At 42.3% G+C, this 24996-nt stretch overlaps 1 protein-coding gene across 5 annotated transcripts in view; it reads left to right on the top strand.

Annotated features, from left to right (window-relative positions):
* Positions 1-24996, top strand: part of wipf1a (WAS/WASL interacting protein family, member 1a) — a 205605-nt gene that overhangs the window by 89229 nt on the left and 91380 nt on the right. Inside the window, exon 1 of one of the 5 annotated variants that reach the window (XM_039757672.1) lies at positions 12284-12423. The exons of the other annotated variants lie outside the window; for them this stretch is intronic. The gene's annotated coding sequence lies outside the window, so the exon portion shown is untranslated. Of the gene's footprint in view, positions 1-12283; positions 12424-24996 lie in introns of those variants that run through there. 5 annotated transcript variants of the gene reach the window in all.

The following is a 24996-nucleotide window of genomic DNA, read 5'->3' as shown; positions in this document are numbered from 1 at the left end:
GTAGGCAGTATTTTCAAAAACGTATTAAAATGGCATGAAATTAACAAATATTATTCATCAAAAGTTTGATCATTGCAGATTCTGCTGAAGTGTAGACTTCTTTGGAATTGTATTCAATGAAAATGTTAGTTGATTCAGTAACTTTATGATGCCTTCTAATGGAAACAAAAACACTCAGGTACTCATAACATAACATTCTCGACCCAAGGGTTTCTGGGAGACCTGTGCCAATCCCTGCAGCTAGAATGAACTCTGGATGGCACACCAGTCCAGCAAAGGGCCCATTCACACACAATGGGGCCAATTCAGAATTACCAGTTCACTTAACCCATCAGATGATGTGGGAAAGCTGGACGAAAAAAAACCCAGACAAATAGGGGGAGAGTATGCAGCCAAGGATGGGAATCTGTCAGGTGGCAGTGCCAACATCTGTACCGCCCTTCTCATTCACTCACTTTACAACAACATCAATTTATTTTGTTGTGGAGCGCAAAATCACACAAGGAGTGCTGTAATGGGCTTTAAAAGGCCCTGGTTTTTGACAGCCCTCGGCCTTGACTCCCTAAGAAGACAATTAAAAAAAAACTTGGAGGGGAAAAAATGGAAGAAATCTTGAGAAGGGCAATTCACAGAGAGACCCCCTTCCAGGCAGGCCGAGCATGTAAAGGGTGTCAAAAAATGGGATAAACACAACACACAAAGCAGAACACAAGTGATCCACTTCACAGAGCTCGCTAGCCGATCCATCATGGCCCCCTCAGAAATCCAATACAACAGTGCAAACCTCTTCTTTTTCTTTCGGCTCCTCCTGTTAAGGGTTGCCACAGCAGATTTTTTTTCTTTCTGTCCTTGTCATCTTGCTCTGTCACACCCATCACCTGCATGTCCTCTCTCACCCAATCCATAAACCTTCTCTTAGGCCTTCCTCTGTTCCTCTTCCCTGCCAGCTATATCCTTAGGATCCTTCTCTCAATATACCCAGTATCTCTCCTCTGTACATGTCCAAACCAATGACATCTCACCTCTCTGATTTTGACTCCCAACCGTCCAACTTGAGCTGACCCTCTAATGTCCTCATTTCTCCTCGTCACACCCAATGCAAATCTTAGCATTTTTAACTCTGCCACCTCCAGCTCTGTCTCCTGTACCACCGTCTCCAGCCCATATAACATAGCTGGTCTCACTACCGTCCTGTAGACCTTTCCTTTCACTCTTGCTGATACCCGTCTGTCACAAATCACTCCTGACACTCTTCTCCACCCACTCCACCCTGCCTACACTCTCTTCTTCACTTCTCTTCCACAATCCCCATTACTCTGTACTGTTGATCCCAAGTACTTAAACTCATCCACCTTCGCCAACTCTACTCCTTGTATCCTCACCATTCCACTGACCCCCCTCTCATTCACACACATGTATTCTGTTGTGGTGGTCCTACTGACCTTCATTCCTCTCCTCTCCACCTCTCCAGGGTCTCCTCAGCCTGCTCCCTATAGTACAAACTGCAAAGCAAAATGAAAGAATAGATGATAATGCTCACTAAATACAGAACCATCACATATGAGAATAAAGATTTGTTCAGAGTCCTGAAGACTTTATTTCCTGCAGCATAATTAGATCAAGATAAACACTTCAAAAATATATTTGAAGATGATGAATAAAATAAGGAAGAACAAAGTGTTTAGAAAAAAACTTTATTGCCTTCTGACCACGTCATAAAGGTAAAAAAAAAATCTGTTAAAGCTCGGACTCCTTATTTCTGCACAGACGTTCATTAAGGGCAGAAGATAATTGTTGTTTTGACACTTCCACTTGTATTTCTTCATTCTGTCTTTTTTTAATGTAAAGTAGGGTGAGGTATGTTTGTGGCAGATTTTTTTGCCTGCTTATCTACTGGTCATATTTTGAACTTCCTCATTGTGACGTTTGAAAACATTAAACTTTTTTCACTTCCTTTAGAGGACAAGAAATGTTCATCATATGTCAGGTTTATCATACGTACCTCCTGGTGCTCTTTAGTACTACTATATATTGTCAGCATCAGCTGTAGTTTGAACTTATTTTATTAAAGCTATAAATCATGTGACCTGCCCACTCACTCAGTGGGTCTGATATTACCAGATGGTCAGGTTCATGAAGTGTGTAAGATTTTGACTCGAAGTGAAACTTGAACACATGGACTCCCAGTAAGATCAAATTTCTGTACAAATCGACAGTATCCTTATAGGAATCATGTGTTATAAATAGATCCATTATATTTCATTAGGGCCGGCACAGTGGCACAATGGTGGTACTGCTGCCTCACAGTGAGGAGACCCGGGTTCGCTTCCCGGGTCCTCCCTGCGTGGAGTTTGCATGTTCTCCCCATGTCTGCAGGTGCTCCGGTTTCCTCCCACAGTCCAAAGATTGCATTGGCGATTCTAAATTGTCCCTAGTGTGTGTTTGGTGTGTGTGCCCTGCAGTGGGCTGGCACCCAGCCCGGGGTTTTTTTTCCTACCTTGTGCCCTGTGCTGGCTGGGATTGGCTCCAGCAGAGCCCCGTGACCCTGTAGTTAGGATATAGCGGGTTGGATAATGGCCTGCCTTTACTTTATATAGTGAATTTTATACATTTACTTATTTGGCCGATACCTTTATCCAAAGCAGCTTACAACATTTGAGATACAGTTGGTTACATTTCTTTTGTTTTTCCAGTTGCTCAGAGTCACACAGTGTCAGTCGGAGGATTTGAACTCACAACCTCAGGGCTTGAAGTTCAAAGCCTTAACCGCTGTGCCACACTGCCTGCCTGCCTTTATACAGAACCATACCACATTCTCTCAATAAATTCATTTTTATTTTATATAGTTGTGTAATCCCAGACCAGTCACTGCCCTTGTAGCGTTTACATAGTCTTTATATATTTCTGTGCCTTTCTCTGGATGTTTCGGTATCTGCTCATATTTCATATGTTCTGTAATGGAATGGTGTCCCATTTAGGGTTGATTTTAGCCTTGCACTTGATGTCACAGGGATAAACTCCACCTCTAAGAATGAGGAAACTGTGTAGAATATTTCTAGATGTAGAGTGTTTTCAAAGGTAAGGACTTTAAACCACAGGTCACAGCATTCAGTTTCCACTTCTGGTTAACTAACTGTATGACCTAGGCAAATTCACTTATTCTGCCTGTGCTCCACTAGTAAAATAATAGATATGTTATGATAATAATAAATGATAATAGATATGTTATAATATTAATAAATGATAATAGATATGTTATAATATTAATAAATGATAATAGATATGTTATAATATTAATAAATGATAGGAGACCCGGGTTCGCTTCCCGGGTCCTCCCTTCATGGAGTTTGCATGTTCTCCCTGTGTCTGCATTGGTTTGCTCTGGGTGCTTCGGTTTCCTCCCACAGTCCAAAGACAAGCAGGTTAGGTGCATCGGCGATCCTAAATTGTCCCTAGTGTGTGCTTGGTGTGTGTGTGTGTGCCCTGCGGTGAGCTGGTGCCCTGCCCGGAGTTTGTTTCCGGCTTTGCGCCCTGTGTTGGTTGGGATTGGCTCCAGCAGACCCCCATGAACCAGGAGGTAGGATATAGCAGGTTGGAAAATGGATGGATGGATAATAGATATGTTATGAATTGAATTGTGCATTGTCATGATCTCATAGGTTACCTTGGGCAAAGATATCAGCTAAATATACAATAATAATATCTACTATATAATAAAACACTAAGATCTGTGTGTCCAGGCCCTCAGAGCAATCTGATGGGTCAGTCTGGCTTTGGTGTGTTTGGTCGGCTGGTGCCATGACGGAACAGGAAATAACGAGTGTGAGAGGAGGAGTAAAGGCGCATGCTGAGATTCACCTTCGAAGATGGGAAGTATAAAATCAGAGAGGAGGGGTGTAAATTTCATTCCTTGTTCCATGTCTCCCGTCACTATGTATAGCGCTCCAGTCTCCTGTTATAATTGCAAAAGTATTTCCCTTTTCATGTTCCAAAATATAATCTATTTTGAAGTATATCTTAGAACATAAGAAATTTGACAAACAAGAGGAGACCATTCAGTCCATCAAGTCTGTCCCAACATCTCGTCCAAATTCTTCTTAAAGCTTGTCAAGGTTTCTGCTTCAACTCCATATCTCAGTAGTTTGTACCATAGTCCCACAACTCTTTGCATAAAGAAGTGCTTCCTGGCTTCATTTTGACGTTCCACTGATGTCCTCAAGTACCTGATTCATCCTTAAGCTGTAAGACTTCTTCTGGATCTACTTTATTAATGCCTTTGAGAAATTTCAAGTCCTGGATGAGCTCCCCAAGCAGGCTTCTCGGCTCGAGATTAAACAGGTTTAATTGTCTGTGTCTATCATAGTAGGAGATGTCCTTAAGTCCTGGGATACACTTGGTTGCTCTCTTCTGCACAGCTTCAAGTGCTGTGTTGTCTTTCACATCCCGTGGTGACCAGAACTGCACACAATACTCCAGATGAGGTCTTATGTAGTGTATCTTCTCTACTTCTTCGTCTTCTTGTCCTGTCATTGACATACTGTATACACCGGTATAACAATGATGTCTATTGGTTCTCCTTTAAGTTTCCATTCAGGTAATATATTACCTTTCTCTTTTATCCCGGTAAGATGATTAGAGTACAGCTCACAATGACAGTGACTTCTGTATGTGGCTGTCATCTGTACGTTTCTATTTGTAAGTTCATTTGTCATTCACTGCTCTCTAAGTTGCATGTCTGGCTGGATTTTCACTGTGTACCCTTCAATATGCTGTACCTGCTAAAAGACGTTGATCCCAAATATTGAGGCTATCCCAACACAAGATTATAAAGTAGGAGCTGCTGACACACCATCTTACATTCAATTATTTCCCCTGAAAATTTTCTTCAAAGCGACTTACAAATTACAAGTGCCTAGTGGTTATTTTCTTCTTTTCTACAATAAGTGGCATGCTGAAGATCATGCAGTGATCCTGGTGAATAATGAACCACCACTGTATTGCACTCACACTTCTCTCTAGCAGTACATAGCTACAGGTTTAGAGCTCTTATATTAAACCAGAAAGTGGTCTCTTGAAGACACTTCTGGATCATGTGAAAGATAAGTGGCATCACTGAGCCCCAAAACCCTGGACACATCTAACACAGACACAGTCACAGGGTCACATACAGTGATTTTATTCTTTCCCATACCTTTACACGCCCTTCTAGAATCCTCTGTAGAGCACAATACAGCACACAATAAAGGTTGTCCTCCTTCTCCTTCCTACTCCTCTTCCTCCAAGCGAATGTTGACCTCTGCCTCCCGACTCCGACTCACTTGGATGATGTCAAGCATGACCAGGAACACTCATGGTGCTAGAGCATAACCCATTGGAAGTACATCCAGGTCAAACAGAAGTCCCTGAAAATAGGAGATGGGTTCAGCTTCAGACCTCTTAAGCTCCGCTGGGAAGCCAATTGGACTGCATGTTTTTTATCACTTGATTTAATTGACTTGAATCAGATAACTTCTCCCACATCTCTAATCTTAACCGTAGTGTGACCAAGCGTGTCACGTAACATCACTGACATTTAATACAAAATGGCAACCTCTGAATGGAGAAGAGCTCTGGAGGGACTGCAGCTAGACTCTATTGGAGAAGCTCTATTGGAAAGTAGGGATTCTGGTGGTCGCCACGGAACTCAACAGGGCTGCCTCACTGCACTACAGCTCCCAGCATGCCCTGTGGGGTTCCATGTGGGAATCCTAATCCAGGGATGCTGCCATCTAGCATACTGGGGGATTAAGGATCCAAACATTTTTTCCTCCCCTGGTCCTTCCATTATATTGACCTCCCAGCCTCCAGGTTGGAAAGTCTATCCATCTCTTTTATTTTATTACGGTATTCCACCTGGGAAAGGAATCGTCCTCCATCAATTAAAGGTGCCTGTCCATCCTCTATGGCACTCACAATCACCTAGGCAGTGGGTGTTGAAATATTCACCTCTCTCTCTCTGCCACTCTATGCCTGTCATTAGATGTAATATTTTTTTTATCCTTTTACCAGTGCTTCCTCTAAACCCTTATGCTGCTGGCTGTCCTTCTCCAAGATCTTGTAGGACTTGTGTTGCATGGCTCCATTTAATTAATATTTTATGCAAAGGGAAAATGCCTAACATATACAATTTGGCACAGGTGTCATTATTTGCCATATCACGCCAGCATTCTATTCAGGGTGAGAGAGGACAGTTTGGTTAACTGTTAATCTGCTCATATAGTAATGCTGGCGTCTTGTGTTACGTGTTGTCGAGGGATGTTGTGGTGTAGTGTTAGGAGCTGCCATCTTGTACATTTTAAAGAAACGGATTATGGTCCGTGAGCAGCGAGCACTGTCAAACAACCCTACAGTCTAGTTGTGTTTTAAATCACATCTTTCATAGTCTAGAGTGCTTTTAAAAGTGAGTGCCAGCGTGTTATGTGGGTCACCAGGATGTGGCATGAGCCAGACCCCAGTGTTTCCAACAGTGCTCTGCGTTAGGCCACAGACTTAAAACAGAAGCAGCCAGGCCGTGGCTGAAGGAGGCACCTGTTACCGGTGTGCCCACAGCAGTAAACAAGCAAAGAAGCATTTCCCAGGATGAAAAATGGGCGTGGCATTGGCGATAAAACAGAATTAATCATTAACATGTTATTTGATGCAAACCAGACCGACACTGGTAAGCTCTTTCACCTTCACTTCACTTTGATGTTAGACATGACTTCTCATGAGACCTGACCAGAACGAACGGGGAGCTCTTGAGTACAGGTATGGGGGAACCTGCCTGATTATTATTTATTTATTTTTTATTTACTTCTGCCAAAAAGAGCAGAGTTTGCTTTCGATGCTTAAACTTTGCACTTTCACTCTTACATTTCCAGTGTTGATTTAGTTTTGGTTTTCTTATTAATGCCAGCCTGAGAGAGAGAGCAGGAGCAAAGGGAGCTGTGAGCTGTCTCCTTGGGGATTGGTATGTGTTAATGTAGTTGTGCTGTGTGACCTGCAACACATGCACAACTGTCAGCCATTGAATACTTCATTGACCACAATGCATTTTGTGTTTCAGCCTTAAACCCAGCCACCAACACTGAGGGTTACTGCTGCATGCAGTCCATAAATAGAGCTGCTAATAAAAAATCTTGATTTTAATTGCTTGAGTTGTCAGATTTCCATATATATGAGAGCGAGAGAGTGAGAGTTGGACTCCGCCAGGGCTGTCCTTTGTCACCGATTCTGTTCATAACTTTTATGGACAGAATTTCTAGGCGCAGCCAGGGTGTTGAAGGGGTCCAGTTTGGTGGACTCAGGATTGGGTCACTGCTTTTTGCAGATGATGTTGTCCTGTTTGCGTCATCAGGCCATGATCTTCAGCTCTCTCTGGATCGGTTCTCAGCTGAGAGTGAAGTGGCTGGGATGGGAAATGGCACCTCCAAATCCGAGACCATGGTCCTCAGCCGGAAAAGGGTGGAGTGCCCTCTCAGGGTTGGGGGAGAGATCCTGCCCCAAGTGAAGGAGTTCAAGTATCTCAGGACCTTGTTCACGAGTGTGGGAAGAATGGAGCGTGAGATCACCAGGCAGATCGGTGCAGCGTCCGCAGTGATGCGGGCTCTGCATTGGTCTGTCGTGGTGAAAAAGGAGCTGAGTTGAAAGGCCAAGCTCTCAATTTACCAGTCGATCTACGTTCCTACCCTCACCTATGGTCATGAGCTATGGGTAGTGACCGAAAGAACGAGATCAGCTGAAATGAGTTTCCTCCACAGGGTGTCTGGACTTTCCCTTAAAGATAGGGTGAGGAGCTCAGTCATCCGGGAGAGGCTCAGAGTAAAGCTGCTGCTCCTCCGCATCGAGAGGAGTCAGATGAGGTGGCTCAGGCATCTGATCAGGATGCCTCCCAGACACCTCCCTGGTGAGGTGTTCCGGGCACGTCCAACCGGGAGGAGGCCCCGGGGAAGACCCAGGACTCGCTGGAAGGACTATGTCTCCCGGCTGGCCTGGGAACGCCTCGGGATTCCCCTGGAAGAGCTGGAAGAAGTGGCTGGAGAGAGGGAAGTCTGGGCCTCTCTGCTCAAGCTGCTGTCCCCACGACCCGACCTCGGATAAGTGGAAGAAGATGGATGGATATATATTTTATGGCAGAAATAATCCTTCACTTGAAGAACAGTTTAAGTAAAGCAGAAAGAACCGGTGAGGCCAGGAGTGCCTCTTTTTCCTCTTTGTCCTTTGTTGTCATAGGCTGTTATTTCAGCTTTCTTCCATCCATTTTGTGTACCCCCTTTTGCTTGTGTGCGTTCATTGGGACCTTAAGGCTATCCTGGCTAGGCTACAATTTGCACTAGACATGAAACACCAGAAAACGTAAAGCCGGCACAGCACAAACACCACCCTCACACACTGAGTGAACTTGACCAAATACCTCTGTGCTATGAGGAGAAACCTGTGTGTTCATTTTTACACAGACCTCCGTCAGGACTGAATTAAAAGTATCGACTGAAATATTTCTAAGCTTTTGGCAGTAATCATTAGTATTGTGCTATTTGGATAATGGCCTCAAGATCTCAGATAATTTTTCTTTAACTACATCCTTCTTATAAAATAATGTTTTGACGGGAGAGGGTAAATACAGGCTGTTACTTTAAAGTGAGTTCTTCAACGACAACATGGGGCACAGATAGAAACTGCTTAAGGGTAAATTCCGTACTAATGTTAGAAAGTGTTCCTTCACACAGAAAACAATAGATAAATGCAGCAAATTAGCAAGCAGTGTAGTAGATAATGGGGGCCTTGGGGACTTTCAGATCTTGACTTCAAGGTCATTTGTAAAAGTTAGGTGATTAAGTGAATAGAAAATAAACAGTTGCAGTGGAGTAAATGGCTTCTTCTCTTGCAAGGTTCTGTTATGTGTATGTTTGGAGTTAAAGAACTCCATTTCTTGGAATTTTTGGTTCAAATCTTATGTGAGGAAACTGTCAGACACATGTTCAAAGGTTGGGGTGCCAAGCTGGCTGTACCCCATTTAATTGGTTTTATCTTAAATGAAAAGTCCAAAAGTAAGCACAAAGTAACATATGCTGTTAGGTAATCTTCGGGAGCTCTGTCTCCTCTGCTGTCTGCTTTACTTACCTATCACTATACACCCAATCCTCTGGAGGGTGGGGCCAATGTTACCCCCTTGGAGGCGGGGCTAGGCCTGCTCTCTGGCAAGTGCTGTGGAGGAAATGGGAGATTTCGTTAGTGGTAGTGCCACCCTCTTATCTTGGGGTGCTATGAGTACACTTACAAGGGCTTTCCAGGTGGTCTTCAAGCACACATGTGTGGCCCCTCTCTTCAGCCTTGGAAAGTAATTTAAGTATGTCAAATAAAAAACAAATTTTAGGGAATCTTGAATTTAGCGCTTCAACCTCTCAATACTTATTAGCAACGTTTTTAACATTTTCAAACTGGAGTGACGTTTCTGAGGCTGAAAATCGGTGGTGACATCTGGAAGGTTGCCAGTTCAAGTCCTGTTACTGCCAGAAGGGATCCTACTATGTTGGGTCCTTGAGCAAGGCCCCTAGCCTAAAAAATTGCTCCAAGGGTGCTGTACAATGGCTGACCCTGTGCTTTGACCACCAAAGGTCTGGCAAAAAGACAATGTCACCTCGGGCATTAATGAAGTATTCAAAAAGACAAAGAAGAGTATATTGTAAAGATGACGGCGCCAAGAGAGGAGTTCTGGTACCATATGAGGAAGTTAGGAGTAGCAGTAAAGTATGTGAGAGTGATGCAGGATATGAGTGAGGACAGTGTGACTGTGGTGAGGTGTGCAGTAGGAATGACAGCCTGGTTCAAGGTGGGAGTGGGACTACATCAAGGATCGGCTCTGAGCCCTTTCCTGCTTGCAATGGTGATGGACAGCTTGACAGATGAGGTCAGACAGGAGTCTCCATGGACTGTGATGTTTGCAGATGACATTGTGATCTGTAGTGAGAATAGACAGGAGGCTGAGACGAATCTGGAGAGGTGGAGGTACACACTGGAGAGAAGAGGAATGAAAGTCAGTAGGAGTAATACAACAGTGAAAGGGAAGGTCTATAAAATGGTAGTGGGATGAGATATGTTGTATGGTTTGGAGAGAGGCACTGATGAGAAGACAGGAGGCAGAGCTGGAAGTGGCAGATTTGAAGGTGGTACAAATTTTGCTTGGTGTAATTAGGGTAAACAGGATTAGGGATGAGTATATTAGAGGGACAACACAGGTAAGACAGGTTGGTGACCAAGTAAGAAAGAGGCAAGATTGACTGTGTCTGACAGTTTCCTCACATAAGATTTGAACCAAAAATTCCAAGAAATGGAGTTCTTTAACTCCAAACATACACATAACAGAACCTTGCAAGAGAAGAAGCCATTTACTCCACTGCACGGTTTGGGCCTGTGCAGAGGAGAGATCAGAGGTACATCAGGTAAAGAATGTGGACGATGGAACTGCCAGGCAAGAGGAAAAGAGGAAGGTCAAAGAGAAGGTTTATGGATGTGGTGAGGGAGGACATAAAAGCAGTCGGTGTGGCAGAAAATGATGTAATAAACAGGGATAGAAGGAGACGGATGATCTGCTGTGGCGACTCAAAAAAAAGAAGACTATAAAGATGATCCTAATTATAGAGACACATATTTTTTTTTCAAAAGAGTGCATCCTATGTAAGTGGCTCAGAATTTAGCTCTTCAGCATCATGGGATGTAGCATCATGGGTTTGAATCCTGCACCCGATCATTGTTTGTATGCAGTCTGCATCTTCTCTCTGTATTCACGTAGGTCTTTCTCCAGGACACTCAGTTTTCCCCCCACATACCATATATTACACAAGTTAGGCTGCCTGGCGATTTTAAACTGGCCCTGGGTAAGTTTGGCTGAGCATGTGAGTTGGCCCTGTGATGTACTGGACGTGTCCAGAGATGGATTCCTGTCTTGTACCTTAGGCTCTAGTTTCCCACAACTCCATTTAGGATAAAGCAGGTCTGAGATTGCTGTCATATATTAGGGTTAGGGTTAGGGTTAGGGTGAATGGTGTGCCTAATTGAACAGGCTTACATTTGTTACCGCTAAGCGAGGCTCCATTCTCAGTGTGCCTGACCCAGAGAAAGCGACTACAGAAAATGGATAGATCGTCAGTTTTAAAGGGTGTCCCAAAATTCACGCAAGATTTGAATTTGGCGCCATTTGTGCGGTAAAGTGTTGCCAACGAAAAAAAAAGACAGCGTGACAGCTCACAGTTCAGGGTTATTAAAAATGGAGCGCTACACGAAAGAACAACACGTTTTCGTTGTTGAGCAATATTTTAAAAATAATGAAGGTTTGGCAGCTACAGTTCGAAATTTTCCTGGTCATGTAATTTCCCGTTTTGGTGATCAGAACTGGCCGCCCAGATCATGCGATTTAATGCCTTTGGACTTTTTTCTTTGGGGTTTTTTGAAGTCTAAAGTTTATGCCATCAAGCCCACGACCACCCACGCCTTGAAGGAGGAAATTGAGCGCTGTATCAAAAAAATTCAGCCACATTTATACAAAACGGTCATGGAAAATTTCGACAAAAGAGTGCGTATGTGCAGCAAAGCCGTGGAGGCCATTTACCCGATATGCTATTCCATACATAACCCTATACTGTATACTTTATGAATCGATTAAAAATTTACAGTTTTTAATTAAAAACCTGTGTTCTCTATCAAAATTACTTCTTGCATGAATTTTAGGACACCCTTTATATTAGTTGAAGGTTTTGTGTTTGATGTTTTTTGTAGTTCTCTGGTGTTTTGTGTTGTTATTGTTGTATATTTCATGGAACCCCTTAGGTGTTACATTAGAGTAGACCAACTAGAGTCTACCCATCATATGCAGTAGTATTATTGCTTTAAGTAAAATGTAACCTTAGTTGGAGGCTATTATGTTACTGTTCTGAAGATGAGGCCCACATTAAAGTCAGATCCTGTTACAATGCACTACCCCGCCCACCAGTGAGCATTCACTAAAGTGACAGGTCTGCAGATGTGCTGCGTCCTGCACGTGAGTGAGGAGCCTCTGGACGCTGCCAGAGCAAGCGAGCGAGAGGGAGAGGGGGAGAGAGAGAGAGAGAGAAAGAGAGATAGAGAGAGAGAGAGAGAGACAAAGAGAGAAAGAGAGAGAGAGAAAGAGAGAGAGAGAGAGAAAGAGAAAGAGAGAGAGAGAGAGAGAGAGAGAGACAAAGAGAGAAAGAGAGAGAGAGAGAGAGAGAAAGAGAGAGAGAGAGAGAGAGAGATCAAAGACGCACCCGCCCGGCAGCTCGTGTTGCAAGTTTCCTCACAGACCTCCACCTGGTGAGATACCCTAATGCCTAATAACTTTAACGGACTGCAAGTGTTAGAGTTGAGTTCATTCATTGCGATTCTAATGAGAAGGTAAGAACGACATTTTTTTTTACTATTTTAGTAATCAGTTTCTGTGTTTGTCAATTAGAGGAGACCACAGGAAATGGACTTTAAAATGAAACCTGCAAGTGACGAAATGCTCACTTCTGCCATCTTTTCAGTTTTTTTAATGAAAGATTTCAGAAAGGTCACCTATTATGATTGGGGCAGGAAAAAAGAGGAGCGCTGGAGCATGCAGTTAGTTTTCCCAGACAATCTGGAAAAGACTTGATGTGGATATTAGCTGACACGCAGCACTTCCAGAAACAATCGGCCTCTTGTTTTCTGTATTTCTTGGTTTCATGCAGAGAGATATCACAAAAGCTATCATTGGGGTTAGTTGTATCTCTTGGATGATAAGAGTGTGGCTGATTTATTGATTATGCTGAGGTTTTTTCTTCTCTAGAAGTTAACTAACTGTTAATAAGTGTATCTCAAGTGACAGCAGGGGGCGTAATGCTAGCTTGGCAAGAAATAATCACACAACACTCTGAGTTCTCAAACTTAGGGGCAACCTGCGGTTTGTTTTACATTTTAGCTCATTTTCATACTTCTACTTTTGTCTTCATTCAATTTCTCTTTTTACACTTTTATCCAAAGCTAACTAAAATGCGAATTGTAGGTAGACCATTTTTAATTTGTAGCTGTTATTATTAATACTAAAAATATTATACAATGTGGTACTATTTATATAGAAATATTAGAAAATTCAGGTTCAATTCAGATTTCCTTTGCCCCGTTTAATACAAGTTCTTGCTGGCTGGATGTTTTGTCTGGCTGAGGAATGCCTTTCCATCCTGTCCTGCTGAAGTTTGGTTAACCTCTCCATTTCAGAAGTATATTAAGCTGAAGGCTGACCCTGTGAAGGGAGAAGGAATTATTCCAGTCTCCAGACCTCAATTTGGTCCGCAGCCTTTCATGAATGCTTAGGTCGTCACACTTTAATGTGGTAAACAGACCCTCTTATGCTTTTTAAAAAGTGCCTGCTCATGTACTTGTCCGAAACAAATGTCTGTTCTTTCATCACCTCTAAGGCGTTCAGATTCAAAGTTACTGCAGTTACTACTTCAGCAAAAACACTGACTAGCCCCTCATTGCATCGTTTCACCCTCATTTTTGTTTGAAATGCCGTCATAAAATAAGGAGGGACATAAAAGAGATAACACTTTCCAATTGAACAAAGAGACTTGTGTATACAGTACTTTGAAAGCATGCAGAATCTATGCAGTGTCACCACTAGGGGGAGTTACAGCACCCCAAACCCAAACTCACAGACAAAGTCCCAGGTTCAAAATATAAATATTTATTGAACAACCTGCCTTATACTGGTTTTTCTATATTAACACAGCACAGCATAGCATTGTAATTCATTCTCTTCCCTCCTCCACTTCTCCCTAGCAAGTGTTCAGTCAGGCAGAGCTGCTCCTCTTATACAAGACACAGAAGTACTTCCTGTACCAGGGTATTGTCCATAGAAAGCAGTGAGGTGGAAGCTTCAGAAAAGTAGGGAGCACAAGTCCCTGCAGTACCCTCAGGCAGTACCCCGGGGACCCAACAGAGCCAGTCCATGGGACTGCAGTTCCCAGCTTGCCCTGCGAGTGTTCATATGGGTACCATAGTCCGGGGGTGCTGCCATCTAGTGTCTTGGGGAATAACGCAAGTTATCTCCCCCTATCATTCCTGCATGCTGGCTTCCGGGCCAGGTAAGAATTCTTCACTAAGCCTTTCTGGGACGCTTGCATGTCTGTTGTGGTGTTGGCACCTTCTACCAATCTGATGGTTAAGGCAGGGGACGCTCTGCCTTCCTTCTTGTCCAATTACTGGCTTGGTGCCCTGGCTAGATAAAGACTCTTAAATTATCCTGACTAGGACACCAGCCCATGTTTGCCATCTACTTCCATAGAAGGCTGGCATCTTTCAACATCTGCAATAAGATGCTGCAGATGTTCTATCAGACGGTTGTGGTGAGCGCCCTCTTCTACGCGGTGGTGTGCTGGGGAGGCAGCATAAAGAAGAAGGACGCCTCACGTCTGGACAAACTGGTGAGGTAGGCAGGCTCTATTGTAGGCACGGAGCCGGACAGTTTGACGTCTGTGGCAGAGTGACGGGCGCTGAGCAGACTCCTGTCAATCATGGAGAATCCACTGCATCCACTGAACAGGATCATCTCCAGACAGAGGAGCAGCTTCAGTGACAGACTGCTGTCACCATCCTGCTCCACTGACAGACTGAGGAGACCCCACACTATGCGACCTGGGGGGGTAAACGTTAATATTATACAAAGTTATTGTCTGTTATACCTGCATTGTTATCACTCTTTAATTTAATATCGTTTATTATCCGTATGCTGCTGCTGGAGTATGAGAATTTCCCCTTGGGATTAATAAAGTATCTATCTATCTATCTATCTATCTGTCTGTCTGTCTGTCTGTCTGTCTGTCTGTCTGTTATATAGTTCCTTTCACTATCTATCTATCTATCTATCTATCTATCTATCTATCTATCTATCTATCTATCTATCTATCTTGTTTAAAGTGATTTTTTGATGTATATGATTCAACTTCCAAAAAGTAGTTTGTTAAATGTAGTCATTATTAAATGTAATCATTTAAATAGAAAATTAAAATGACGTATAGAGAAAAATGAAGATACATTTTGCATAGATTTATTCATATATAGAGAAACGGCATTAATTTTTCACATAGAATTATTTAAAAACATCAACTAGACAAGAATATACTATAGATGCACTGATAAGCCGTGTTCTGATTATTAACTTAATATAATTACACTGCAAAAACCAGAACCAAAGTAGTGTACAAGTGATAGGTGGGGATGATTTTTGTGCAGAGCAAGAACGCATTCGGATTTCGGATTGATAATGAAACAAAATTATAAATTGTAAATTAGTTGTTTATCTTCCTAGAAGTTATTATCGGTGTAATGTTTATGTTTATTAATGTTATCCATCCATCCATCCATTATCCAACCCGCTATATCCTAACTACAGGGTCAAGGGGGTCTGTTGGAGCCAATCCCAGCCAACACAGGGTGCAAGGCAGGAAACAAACCCTGGGCAGGGTGCCAGCCCACCGCAGTATTTTTGTGATTGCCTCATTAAATTTCAACTGCTGTGTCTGATGCCATCGCAGAAGGACAGTCTGAAAATTATTTTTGAAGCATTTGTGGATATAAATCAGAGAATTTAACTTTTTTCATTCATGAGTGATATTTTTTTCCAAACCCTCCTGCTTACGCATGAATTGCTCTGAGCCTTTCGGCCAATGCTGCCCCCTCTGCCCGCCCCTAGCTACGCCTCTGCTAGTCCTTACCTGCAGTGCTCTCCCATCCTTCTCCCCTTGCACATCTTAACATACCTGCCTTACAATCATGGATTTTGTAATTTCTGAGTGACTTTTTGTCATTTGTGCCATTTACTTATAAAACTTTTCTGAAATGTCACTTTACCTACCAGTGCTTAGTAATATAGAAACCATTATATGCAAGGCTGGATTAAGAACCACATGGCCCCAGGATGTCAAAGCTCCAATGGCCCCCCTTCACCTCACCTCACCATATGAATCCCACCAAGCACACACACATATTCAGCTCACACCCTATGAACATCAAATATCCACCTTAATAAAAGGAAAAGCGTCCGTGTCTGTGGAGTTAGGAAGAAAATTTTAAAAAAGGGTAAAACATGCAGAAGACGGGATTGGAGGCTGATTAGTTTCAAACCTAAGTTTGTTGGTTTTGTAAAACCTGACTTGGTTGTATGGAATGTTATTTAATTTTAATAAATTCAATAAAATTAAAAATAAAAAAACATGCAGAAGAAGGTCACACTTTGAAATTGAAGACAGGACTGTTGGCCAGTGTATCAGGGGAGAGGTGGGCCTTCAGTTCAAAAGTGCCACCTTGTGTAAAACGGTTCCAGGATGTGGGCTAGTTTTGTTTTAACGGAAGGATCAATTTATCATTATTTTGATCAACACTTCATGTTTTTGCACATTTTGAGTATTGAACTTTATGACTTTACATAGCTTATATGAAACGAGTAGTGTGAGATTTTTTCCCATTAGCGTTTTGATATTGTTCACTGTCTCCAGTGTTGTCCTCCACTTGTTACCACTTCTGTTGAGGCATAAACTTTATTAGCTTCATTTTGCATGACAACATGAGATTACACCTTTTACTTGTGTTATGCAACATTTAAAAAAAAGGAATGATTTTTGGAGAGAGTATGCCTTTAAGAGGCAGCTTGCTGGCACAGTGTGAAACACACATTGCCTTAGTAATAAGCTGAAGTTTTAGGTGGTCCGATTCAGCACCCTCATAACTGGCACTACACCTGAGTTATTAGCAGTAATTGGAGGTGCCGCTCCCTTAAGCTTAATTTTTAACTGAAAGAAAGGAAAGCAATTAGAAAATAAAAGAAACTGATGTTGATAACGCAGATGTGCAGTAATACTAGCAGTTGAACTGTAACTTTAAATCATGCTGGAATTGAATTAACTTTAAAGGATACTATAGACAGTTTTTTCAGAAATTATGAGTGGATAACGGCAAGCTAGGCCTGCAGCTGTATTTCATTTAGCAGGCAGTGTGGACCTGAAGACAGGCTTTCTTTATGGGTCGTTGTGCCTACCATTGTTCCAGTTATATAAATCTGGAAAGAGTTGTACTGCGCTCGGCCAAGTGACAAATGAACACCCCCTTCAGTGAGTTTGGTTAGCCATCTTGTGTTACTGGGTTCATCAGTGTCCCTTTGAACAGAAAAGAATTAGGGATGCAAAAATTGTTGAAGTCACCAGGAGACAAAAAGGTCAAAATTCAGTAATATTAGTCCTCCTCAGGAAGTCACAATGGTAACACTCAGCTGACAGCTAGTGGTGACTTGACAGTTGGAGTGCAGAGGAATGGTGTGTTCAGTTTAAGGCATCGTGTCACACTGATTGATTGGCAGAGAAAGTCAATAGGGACAAAGTCAAAAGTGTGACAAAAATATACCACAGAATAAAGGCTGTCTTTCAGTCCAAGATGGAACTCTGCATCCGTGGTGTATACTGTGTCTCATCTGTGGTATTGACTTGAGTGCTGAAAATAAAAGGTCTGGAGTTACAGTAGATACTCACTACGTCCTCAAATAAGAAGAGCACTTCCACTGCCATTGTTCTGTAATGCACCTGAGTAACATTTACTTTGAAACAATCCGTACAAAATTACAACAATGACATTTGAGTCTCTACCTCTGTTTTACTGTAAGTGCTTACATTGTAAAAATATGAAAATATCTCATGATAGATAGATAGATAGATAGATAGATAGATAGATAGATAGATAGATAGATAGATAGATAGATATGAAAGGCACCATATAATAGATAGATAGACAGATAGTGTAATATGGACGCTATATAGCGCCCGGCACAGACTGACGCAGAGGCACGTACAAAATAAACAAAGAGCTTTAGTATTTTCTTCAGCCGTGGGACACGTCTTCCCCATGTCACACAGCCCAACACGGTCCCAAAGCACAACAACACAAAAACACTCTCTTCATTCTTTCTCCTTTACCACCACTCCTCTTCAAGCTTAGTCCTCCTCCTCCCAACTCTGGCCATCGAGTGGTGGCTGGCCCCTTTTATAGCCCACCCGGAAGCGTTCCAGGTGTTTGACCACCTGGTCCTAATTGCACTTCCGGGTGGGTCTGTTGACTCCATGCAGCACCCCCTAACGGCCATCACAGCTCCCAACCAGGCTGTGGAAGACTCCATCTCCCATGGAGCCAGGCAGGAGGCTGGGGAATCACCGTCGGCCCAGGAGGCTGCCACCAAGGGTCCCGGGGGAGGCATTGAGCTGTCCATGGTTGCTCCCCCGGAACATATGCAGCAGGGGCGTCCCGACCGGACATGGGACCCAGTCGTCCATCACGATAGATAGATAGATAGATAGATAGATAGATAGATAGATAGATAGATAGATAGATAGATAGATAGATAGATAGATAGATAGATAGATAGATAGATAGGCACTATATAAAGTGATAGATAGATAGATAGATAGATAGATAGATAGATAGATAGATAGATAGATAGGCACTATATAAAGTGATAGATAGATAGATAGATAGATAGATAGATAGATAGATAGATAGATAGATAGATAGATAGATAGATAGATAGATAGATCTAGCACTTTTTTAGAAGCATTTTAAAAAAACAATGGGAAGGCACTTCAACCAGAACCAATGTGAAGTGCCAACATGGATAATTTGATGACAGCCAATCGTGTCCCAGTTCACCAACCACATGTTAGCTATTAGCTGATGAAAGGATGATATTTGTAACAATCGCCCAATACAGGATGCAATTACTACACTTCACCACCTGAGAGGGAAGTGGACGATATTTGAAGGATAAAGTAGCATTAACATATTTGGTCCTCGGCCCATCTTCTCCCCTACACGCGCCCTTAAATAACTGGCAAAAAGTCAGAAGGAAGTGGGACTGGTAAATATATTGAAATCCAATTAATACATTACATTTACTTGCCCGGTGCCTGAGTGCTAATTTGTGAACCGCTCTCCCCAGCGGACAAATCTTAACCCCCGGTTTGACACAGACATAAAGAGAAAAAAAAAGAACAGATCTCAGAGAAAACAAAAAGAAAGATTTAACGTAGTCCATAAACACGGCGAAGAAGCCTGCAGCACAGTTCCTGCTGTGGGATGGAGTGAGGAAAACAGAAACAGTCCTCCGGTGAAAACAGCTTCCCAGCTGGCTATCCAGAAGATACTCAATCACGAGTCTGACTCACCAAACGAGAGCACCCAGAGAACACCAGCCCCTGGCCTCTTCTCGGGAATTCGTCACACTCATTCAGCTTCGGGGTGGCCACCCACAAATAGCAGACGTCCCTGGGTGAAGTCTGATCCAGAAGATTCTTAAAGCGCAGATGGTCACCTCCTTGCCTTCTGCCATTTCCTTTTTTTTCCTCCTCTCCTCGATCTACCATTCCCCTTAAAAAGAAAGGTTTCCCGCCAAAACAACCTTTCCCTGCTTTGTTGTTATAGTAACATGACGCCGGCAGCTGGAATATTTACCGGGCTATTCATAGACACCCTCCCAGTGACATTATATAGTGACAGAAATTCCAGAAGGCCAACCCGCCCAACAAGTTCTGTAGCCTTGCTACATAGTTAGCCAGTTAGAGACTGGAAATAATTAGGAGCCCAGAATGGACAAGGTCATGTTGTGCAAATTAAGACAGGACATGGGGTGCACCCTACTGTTTTCTAAAGATGCGCAGGGATCTTTTATGACCACATAGAGTCAAGACCTCGGTTTTACTGTCACATCCAAAAGGACGATGCCGTTTTTACAGGACAGTGTCCCCGTCACTGCACTGGGGCATTGGGATCCACACACAGATCAGAAGGTGAGTGCTCCATGCTGGCCTCACCAACACCTCTTCCAGCAGCATAGTTGGTCTTCCACCCAAGTACTGGCCGGGTACAAACATGCTTAGCTTCAGGTGGATGACATGTTCTGAAGTGCAGGTGGTATGGCTATTCAATAAGTGAGAATAGTCCCCAGTCCAACAAACTGTAAATTTAGAGACTCTTGAATTTTTAAAAACAAAAAACTAATTATGAAATTTAGACAAATAAGAAAACATGCAATAAAACAGCCAAACTCTTCTCTGCCCCATACTCACCTGACCTACAGACGGTTTAGGTTCATGAGGCTGGGATTTCCATCTAATCTACCAAACAGCACCTTCTTGCACCCTCTCACCACCAATGACTGAACACATTTCCTTTTTGTGAGCTGCTCAAACCTTAATGCACAGTGGCAGGAGGTAGGCAACACTATTTAACAGATTTATGAAGTCTTCGGCCCATCTTACATAAATTGCCGCTTCTTCTGGGTAGGACCCCTTGCTACATTTGTTTATTTCAGAAAATTAGAATACCCGCTTGTTAGCTGTTTGCTTGTACAGTACACTCTTACTTACCAGTTTTTAGTGGAATCATTTCTTAGAGGTTTTATTCCATTTTATTAGATTTGCCCACTTATGTTATGTTGCGGCCTTTCTGATTCATTCTATACAACATCCACAAGATCTAATCGTAATCGTATCTGACAGAGTATGCAGCACAACTCCTGGTCCAGGCTTTGGTCTTGTCACATCTGGTCTACTGCAACATTCTGCTGACAGGAGTACCTTGATATCTGGTGTGCGATGACGTGAGGTGGGCACATGTCTCTCCTCCTTTCTGATCACCACATCGGCTCCCTGTATTAAGTTCAAACCTTTCTTGCCTGCCTACAGAGTAGTCAGTGAGTCTTCACCTATGTATATGGAGACGCTTGTGAGGTCCTGAGCTCCTTCCTGACGATGTAGGTTTGCTGCTGAATGGTGGCTAGTGATGCAACCTCTGCATGACATCATGACATCAAATCTCAATCCAGACTCTTTTAATTTGTAGCTCCTGCCTAGTGGAACAAACCGTCCCCCATTATTTAAGATTCTGACTCCCTCAATGTGTTTAAGGAATCGTTTGAAGACTCTCTTTTCCTGTGAATGTCAGCCTCACTGATATTAGCTCTTAGGTTTTGTTGTCTAGGAATTGGAATTTGTTTGCATTTTGTTCTGAGCTCTTCGCTTACAATGATCAATTTTGTAATTCTGTCCTGTAACACTTGTCTCCCAGCAGGCTTACTGAAACATGAATCACCATTAAAGAATAACTCTAGAAGCAGGCTTGCTTCAGATTCAGTGCTTCCATGTAGAAATATTCTAACTTTTAACTTTTCATTGATGCTTCTAATGATGTTATTCTTTCCTGCCACTTTCGAATGACCAATAGTCAGTGTTTATATAGCACACTTCCTGTTAACAAAAGGAAACTAAATAAATTTAATTTTGCAATAATTTCCAAACAAATAATTATGATCTCATTTCAATGACATCTTCTTTGTGTAATAAGTGAGGAGCATCTGGCTGCTTTAATGATCCTGAATGACTTTTTTGTATGTTGACTAGAAACAACAGATATTCAGCAATGTCAGTTTTAAATAGCCAGTGCGAGTGACATCTAGTTGAGGGACAAAGAGCGGTCACTAAAGGAGATAGGAATGTCCCAGAAAATTACTGATTGTGTGTTCTTATGTGAAGCTTGCAGCCTTATATTTATATATACAACTGATAATACAACTTATTTTTTGCATAGTGCTCTTCATTGATTGCACACAGATCACCATGAACAGTTAAAATTGATAGATAGATAGACATGACAGATGACACATAAACAACACTTGTCATGCTCCTGACACCTGTTTTGTTACATCTTAGATAGATAGATAGATAGATAGATAGATAGATAGATAGATAGATAGATAGATAGATAGATAGATAAGGAACTATATGATAGATAGATAGATAGATAGATAGATAGATATTTGGTATAATCGGCATAATAAAAAAAACAGTGGTCCTTTAAGGCTGCAGCTTGACTTGATAGGTTGTATGCAGTGGTCTGCATGAATGGAAATTAAAGCAAAGGATATTTATTTAAAGAATAATTTAAGAGTGTTTCTCACAAAGGTATAAAAAATGAAAAATTAATGGAAGTTTATCAGTTTTGTGCAACAGTAAAATAAAATTCCAAGTCACAAATTGTGAGGTTTGTAATTTATCTAGATCTGCTCCATTCTTACTTTATAATCCATTCATCAGTCCACCCAGTTACTGAACCCATGGCAGGATCAGCCGGTTCAAGGCAGAAAACAAACCGTGAAAGGTTTTATTTTTCTAGAATTATCACTGATTTGTCTTTGTTATTTTGGTAGACACACCAAATATTGATAGATAGATAGATAGATAGATAGATAGATAGATAGATAGATAGATAGATAGATAGATAGATAGATAGATAGATAGATAGTGTAAAGACTACTACTACACTACTACTACAGTCTGTCCACAGACAGACAGACACCAAATGTCCCGAATATACATGTGATTTATTCTCTTTTCCTCCTCACTTGTAAGCTCGTGTTTTCTCCCTCACAACTCCGGCCATCAAGTGGAGTGCAGGGGCCTCCTTTATACTCCACCTGGAAGTGCTCCAGGTGCTTCTTGATTAACATCCAGCAGCACTTTCACGGGTGGGGCGGAAGTGCTGCCGACCACCGTTCCGGAGCTGGCCAGAGCCCCCTGGTGGTGACCAGGTCCCCCCACAGAGTTGAGCATCCTAGCTCCATGGCTCCCATGCAACCCAGGAAGGCTGCCTTCTTCTGTTCCGGGGAAAATACTGCCCCTCTCCCGGTCCTTCCCTTCTCCCGGCATCCCAGTGGGGCAATGTCCCCAGACATCTGTCACGATAGATAGATAGATAGATAGATAGGAGTCCCAATAGCATCTCCTGACACACTTCTGCTAATAATTTGTTGTCTGAAAGTCCCCAGTGTTGTTGTGTCAGAGAGAGAATATGCAGCATTGTTCATAATGGCACTCAGTTTTGTTTTTATTCTCTCCTCGTGTGCTACATCAGGGCCTCCAGAGTGCGTTCCATAACTAATCACGTCATTTTAACTGATGTTACCACCTCAGCATACCACACTGGTCATAAGAGAGTTATAGGGGATGTGAAGGATGTCACTTCCCACATTAAAGGAACACAGTCTCCTAAGAAAAAAGAGCCTGCTCTGTCCTTTCTTATACAGTACCTTTGTGTTCCAAGACTAGTATAGCCTGTCATTAATGTGGACCCCAAAGTCCTTGAAGGAGTGGACCACCTCTACATCCATTTCCTAAATACTGACTGGACACAGAGGCTCTGTGGTGTGGCATAAGTCTAAATCCAGTTCCTTAGTTTTGCTGATGTTAAGTTGCAGACAGTTCTCTTTGCACCAAGAAGCAAAGTCCTCCACCTGACTCCTCTTCTCTGTCTCATCCTCCTTATCTATTCACCTCCTAAGCAGAGAATCATCTAAGAATTTCTGCAAGTGACATGACCCACAATTATATTTATAATCGGAGGTGTGCAGAATAAAGAAAAATGGAGATTATACTAATTACTAAATACAGAACTGGTACACATATAAATGGAGATTCGTTAAAACACACAAAAAATAAGTTAGAAATGGATTAAACATAACTGGAAAACAATTACATCCGCCCATTAATTAACTGATGACCTATAGCCAGTTGACAATGGTGGAGATTAAAATTGTAAAACCAAAAGTTAAAAACGAGTCCCAGTCCTGGAGACCTTGGCCAACCTCTCGTCAAAAAAAAGGGGTTAAATAAAATATAATACAATACACAGAACAGGACACAAGTAATTCACAATACAATACAATAGTAAAATAAAAATATTACAAGTACAGAGCAGAATTTAAAAGTAGATGATATCACATAACATGATTTGATTTGTTCAGAGTCCTAGAGACTTCAGCCATCAAGCTGGCTCCCCCTATTGGCCATTCCACAGCCGAGACAGCACTGGGCCAGCCAATCCGATGAAAGGACCCCTCTACCCCACGTTTCCTGCGATCCTCCATCAGGGGTGACTTTACCTTAGGGAGGCAAAACAACCTGGCAGGCGGGCAGTGGCACAAAGTGCCACATTTGAGTACTGAGAAGAGAAACTGAATAGGTGAGGGTTAGTAACAAATTCTAACTATCATATGACTTATGTTTTAGTGCTAATGACTGACAACAGAGGTGCAGTCTGTACAGTAAATCAGCAGCTCTAGTCAGGGTGTGCCAAACTGAAGCTGTGAGTCTTGAGCCGGGATTTGAAAGCTGAGACTGAAGGGGTGTCTCTTATAGTAGCAGGCAGACCACTCCACAGTTTAGGGGTCTTGAAACTAAAAGCTTGACCTCCTTAATGTGTGCTCTGGTTTGTAAGTCATGATAAGTTCAGATAAGTAAGCCGGACCTCGGCCATTTAAGGTTTTATATCTTAAAAGGAGGCTTTTGAAATCTGCTGTAAACTTAACTGGGAATGTAATGGTATACAGCCATTCTAACACTCTGAAATATCTCTGAAGGTCACCCATAAGGGGCTTTGATAGGATATACGTACATATATACAAGTGAGTACCTAACCGTCTCACTCTGACACCACCCCTCACTTTCCGGTGTGTCGTTTTGTCTACCTCAGGTATTGGGCTACTTTTAAGTTTAAGCTATCCTTGGATGATTAATATTTTAAGGACCTGGCAATCCTGAACTTGAGATCTCAGTATGCCCACTGGTTTGTAAATATTGGTAAGTTCAGATAAGTAAGTAGAGCCTTGGCCATTTAAAGCTGTTTAAGTTTAAAGGAAGATTGTGAAATCTAACTGGGAGCCAGTGCAAGGACTTGAGAACTGGAGTTACGTGTTTGTATGTTCTGGTTTGTGTAATGTCTAATCTCCTGATTTGTTTTGCTACACCCTTTGCTAAAAGAGGTAGGTCATGGTGCACCAGTGCAAAGGTTCCTTTGTCATTTCTGTGTAATGGAGTGAAGCACCAAAGGCTCATACCTTTTTCCTGCATTGCTTTA

This window comes from Polypterus senegalus, chromosome 6, assembly GCF_016835505.1.
Source record: "Polypterus senegalus isolate Bchr_013 chromosome 6, ASM1683550v1, whole genome shotgun sequence".
NCBI classification, from domain to species: Eukaryota; Metazoa; Chordata; class Cladistia; order Polypteriformes; family Polypteridae; genus Polypterus; species Polypterus senegalus.
The sequence above is the reverse complement of the archived record's forward strand: the minus strand, read 5'-3'. Positions and strand labels throughout refer to the sequence as shown.